This window comes from Vespa crabro, chromosome 9, assembly GCF_910589235.1.
Source record: "Vespa crabro chromosome 9, iyVesCrab1.2, whole genome shotgun sequence".
In the NCBI taxonomy this organism is placed as follows: domain Eukaryota; kingdom Metazoa; phylum Arthropoda; class Insecta; order Hymenoptera; family Vespidae; genus Vespa; species Vespa crabro.
Window position 1 is genome coordinate 6,739,001 of NC_060963.1, and position 6,000 is coordinate 6,745,000.

Consider the following 6,000-nt stretch of genomic DNA (forward strand, 5'->3'; position numbering starts at 1 on the left):
CTTCCAAATAATTCTGTTATCTAATGATTTTTTTTGACGTAAGCTGAAGGAATATTATCGCGAATAATAAATTTTTTCTATTATAATTGATTTCCCAATTTCGGAAAATTATTTATACGAAATAATTCTAAAATATTTAACACAAAATCCTAGTTCTATGATAATAATTCTATTTTTCATTTAGGATCAAGGAATTAAAAAAAATGATTTATCGGATAATAATAAATTTCTCAATTTTATCTCTTAAATAATAATTAATATATCAATCCTTATATGTAAATATAATCCTATATTTTATAATAATAATTTTCTTCAATTAGGATTTAAAAAATTTTATCGCAATAAATAATCATTTTGTTATCTACTACATAAAGAATTTCGACGCTTATTAGAAAAGAAAACTAGCGACAAAATTATTAATCTTGGGTTGGTTGGTAAGAACGATAAGAAAAGAAATAAATTTTGACTTTCGGCAAAATATTTTAAGCGTATTATTTATAGCAAAGTTATTTATGGTTATGAGTTTGACAGAGCCCTTATAAATTAAGTCTGAACCTGAAGATGGTATGTGTATTCAAAGAAAAACCTTTTCCAAAGAGGACATAGAAACGTTTTCATGGGATCTGTTGCTGCTGGTGTTGACTTTCTTTTGTATTTTATTTTAATTTTTTTTTTTTTTTTTTTTTTTGTTAAACTACTACGATCTATCTTGGCTTATGTCGTCAATTATACGTTTGTACTTACCTATATAAAATAAAAAAAAAAGATGTCAAAATTATTGATTATTACATTTCTTATTCTCAATAAATTATCCTGAACTTAGTCAAACATATCCTTTTCTTAATTCTTCTTCGATTGATCATTGCTTTTGTTAACTATAAAAAAAAAGTACGTAATTTGGATCAATTATTTAATAATATTACATAATAGAAGATAAATATGAGACGATAATAATAATTATAATAATAATAATAATAATAATAATAATAATAATAATAATAATAATATTAATAATAATAATAATAATATTAATAATAATAATAATAATAATAATAATAATAATAATAATAATAATAATAATAATAATAATAATAATATTAATAATAATAATAAAACAAAGGATAAAGGATTGGAAGGGACGAATGCTTTCCATAGCTCTTTATCCGAGCATTTTTTGTTTCTTTGCTTTTTGGTAATATAAATTAATATTTAAAAAAAAAAAACGAGAAAAAAAGAAAAGAAAAACAAAAAACAAAAAAACAAAAAAAAATTAAAAAAAAAAGAAACAAAACAGCGTTACCAGTTCGGTTAATTTGTAATAATAAAATGTATTAAATAGGTTGTGTATTGTTGGCAATACTTATCAAACTACACATTTTCTTTCGTGGTACACATGAGACTTGTTTTGCGGAGTGCGATCATCATCAATCGTTCAGTTTGCGTCGTTTATCTTTCTTTCTTTCTTTTTTTTTTTCCTTAACAAACCAAATCAAAAAAAAAAAAGATCATCGGGAAGGCTCAGCGCACGCGCGGATAACGCGAGGGAGATAACAGTAGCAACGTTGGAAGACGAACTTAGAAAAAAAAAAAAAAATAGAAAAAAAATGGAACAAAGCAAGCAAAAAAATGGCGTTGAATAAGAAAATCTCTCATTTGTCGTCACACACGCACACATATACGCATACCTCTCACACATATGTTTTTCGTTTTCTTTCTTTCTTCCTTCCTTCCTTCCTTTCTTTCAACATAAACGCAAAATTTGTTACATCGATTAAGAAACACTGGATTTTTCGTTACATTTGTAAATACATATAAAAGAAAAAAAAGAAGAAAAAGTCAGAAAAGAAATTTCGCTCTCGCCACAATCTCTATATGATATATTTCATATATATATATATATATATATATATATATATATATATATATATATATATATATATATATATACGCATATATATTAATATATATATATATATATATACTAATATACATATATATATTAATATAATACATAACTATATATATTTCATTCGATCGTTCTTCTCTATATCACATCATTCACGTGCGCTTGACCTTCCCAAATAAGAACATTAACTTCCTGATTTTCCATTTTTCTACGCATATTTATGTATATGTATGTACTTTTTGTTTTATCACTTCTGTGGTCCCATCGTAGAGAATAGACCGAAATCGTTCGAGTAATCGCAGAGCAACATCTCACGATACGATTTAGATGGAATATCTTGATCGATCTTTATACGGTGATCTAAATATCGTCTTTCTTCGTCATATTTTCATTTACCGAACAAAAATCTAATAATACTAATAATAAGAATAATAATAGCAACAAAAATCCCATCTTGATTCGTTTAGAGCTGACTAAATTGGAATAGAGTGAGGATGAACCACAAAGAAAAAAATAATGATAATCATAATCATAATCATAATAATAGTCATTTTTTTCTTTACTTTTTAACAGGAAAAGGTGAAAAGCAAAAAAAACTAAAAAAGGACGACACCGCAAAGAAATTCCAAATTTTTCGTAACGTCGATAAGAAGTGTGCACTTTTTAAAATTTCTTTCTCGAACGATTTTTGTCAACCTATCAATTGGCTCTCGCGCGCATATATATTTATATATGTATATTTTTTTTTCTTTTCTTGTCCTTTCATTTTCTCTTTATTACGTATCACACCGAAGACGCAAGTCATTCGTTCATTCGTTTGTCGTACATTCTTTTCCATTTAATCTCCCTTTATACACTTTCGCAAGGTTGAGATATTATATCTCGACGTTGTTGAAAAATTATATAAAAAGGAAAAGAAGCGAAAAAGAAATTAAAAAAAAGAAAAAAAAAGAATTAAAAAAAGAAAAAAAAAGAAAAGGAAAAATAGAAAAAAAGAATAATAAAAAGCCAACGAAAAAAATTCCATCGTCGCGAGAGACGACAAAACATATCACAAAGTTAAACGTAGCAATTATTTATCGTTAATCGTATTACAACGTGTACGCTTTTTTCTTCCTTCTTAACTCTCTTCTCTCTCTGCGTTCTCTTGAAAATCTTTTGAAAATCGACGTTTACGAAAGAGAAAAAAAAACGAGGGCTAAATGATACTTCGATTTGAAAAATTACGAACTCACGGATAAAAAAGGAATAATAAAGAAAAAGAAAAAAATATAAAAGGAAAAAAAAGAAAATGGAAATGAAGATTTTAAAGAGCTTTACCGTAACACGTCAATCGAAGTTTATCTAAAAAAAAAAAAAAAAAAAGACGAGAAGAGCGAGAAATGAGAAATAAGGGAAAGAAAAAAACAAAAACGAAAATAGAGCATAACTGCATAACCATAATAATATAATTATTATTAATAATAATAATAATAATATAATAATAATATAATAATAATAATATAATAATAATTATAATAATAATATAATAATATTAATAATAATAATAATTATTATTATTATAATAAAAACCGCCGGCTTTTCCGGCCGAGAGCCAAGAGATCGACCTGCGCAACATTTTTCTTTCTTTCTTTCTTTCTTTCTTTTTTTACATCTTAACGCGTTACACATATATATACACACACATACATACATACATACATACACTCATATATATATATATATATATATATATATATATACACATGTATATATATATATATAACGCATTATTATGTTTTGAGAGAACGCAGTATAAAATATTGTATAAATATATAAATACTTGATTGAAAAAATAAATATATTAAATTAAAAAAGAGACGTACACGTAAAGTATATTATATTTATTATTAATATTATATTTAATATGTATAAGAGTGTAAGAAGAGGATTGGGGGGGTGATCGTCTATAACGGAAGAATATGTAAGGGGCGAGTGTTAAGGTGGGGTAGGAGAGAGGGAGGGCGTTTGAGGAGGTTAAATTGAAAAATTGAAAACACTAGAAAAAACGAGCCAAGGAAAAAAGGGGAAAATATTGTATATATGCATATGTATTCTATGTGCGTAGATGTGTTAATTCCTTATGTCGTGTATATAGTGTCGTTTATAGTGTGTCATGTTGCAACTTGGACCGCAGTTTTGATTAAAAATTCTTAAATGAAAAGAAAAGTTTGTGAGATAATGATAATCATAATGATTATGATTATGATTATGATAATCGTGACGGCGAGGATGATGATGACGATAATAATGACGATGATTATGATAATGATGATAGCAAAGAGGAAGGATTAGAAAGATAAAGAAAATGAAAAAGAAAAATACGAGTAGATAGGAATTGAAAACGAGATCAAAATTTCGAGCGAGCGCAAATTAAATATTGTGTTATCAGTTTGTTCTTTTTTTTTTATCACTGTTTTTCTAACGATAACGTTATTATACGTGGCTTTCGTATGCGTTTGAGCGCATCGCTCGTTGACGTTCTGCCAAAAAAAGATCGTTAAAGTGAGATGAGAAAAGTGAGGAATGAAATTAATAAAAGTAAATAATAGCGGTGGTAGAAGTAGCAAATCAATAGTAATAGTTATAGTAATAGTGGTATAGTAGTAATAGTAGTAGTAGTGGTAGTAGTAGCAGTAATAGTAGTTATGTAAAAAAAAGAAAATTAAATAATCATTAAATAATGGGAAATAATTTGAATATATATGTGTACATATATACGCATAATATATATATATATATATATATATATATATATATATATATATATATATATATATATATATATGTTTTCTGTGTATATATTGTATACGTGTATGTGTATATATGTTATTATGTGTATGTATATATATACACACGTTTCTATATAATATAATATATAATATATATGCGTGTGTATGTACATACGTATATAAATTGTATATATCGCGTCTCCCTGGCACGATGTGTGTGCATGTGTGTGTGTGTGTGTGTGTGTGTGTGTTTACCCTATATGTATTTATATATAACGTCGTATGATCGTGTATGACCTTTTAAATGCGTTCGGTCGCACATGTCCTCTATGCAAAAAAACTTCGTCTCTGACTCGGATTATTAATTATTATTTTCTGATAAGGAACGATACGATACAAATCGTGATAATCGTTCCCTTATCGACGATGGCGGATAAGGGTAACATATTATTACCGTGATATTTCAGAATATGAACGGCAATAAAATCTACCACTTCGCATTTGCTAAATAATAACAGTAATAATATTATAATGCGATAAAAAAAAAAATATATATATATATATATATATATATATATATATATATATTACCAATGGTAGAAAAAGTGTAGAAATGATATTAATGTATACGCTTGTGTACGTGTGTGCGTGTGCGTGTACGTGAACATGATGATGACGATGATGATAATGATACATAAGAATTTTATTTTCACTCCTCTTTTGCATGCATTCGAAAAAAATGAAAAAAAAAGAGAAAAAAAAAGAAAAAAAAAGAAAAAACCGTGTAAAGGAAGAATATCGAAAAGAAACCATTGACAATCGATTGCCTCGTCATCTTCCTTTCGTCTTGGTTTTGTTATCTCATCGTAAAAGCAACAAAATAAAAAAAGTAAATTTTAAAAAAGAAAAAAAAAACAAATGTCTATCGACGCATGTCACTTTTATAATCATATCAATGCCGGTGATTTATCTTTTTCTTTTTTTTTTCTTTTTCGAAGGAATAATCAAATAATCAAAAGCTTTCTTCCTTCCTTTCTTTTATTTTTTTAACCGATCACCGATGTCTCGGGAAAGGATTAAAAAAAAAAAAAGAAAACAAAAAAAAAGAAGAAAAAGAAAATAATCCAGATCGTTATGAATCGACCTACTTTTTTTCACAAAGACCTAAAAATAATATTTGTTATTTTTCGTTTATCGTCGAGAAATACGTTACGATGTTTTAGTTTACGAATACGATAATAATGATAGTAATAATATTAATAATAGTAATAGTAAATAATAATATAATATAATATAATATAATAATTAATAATATATAATAAT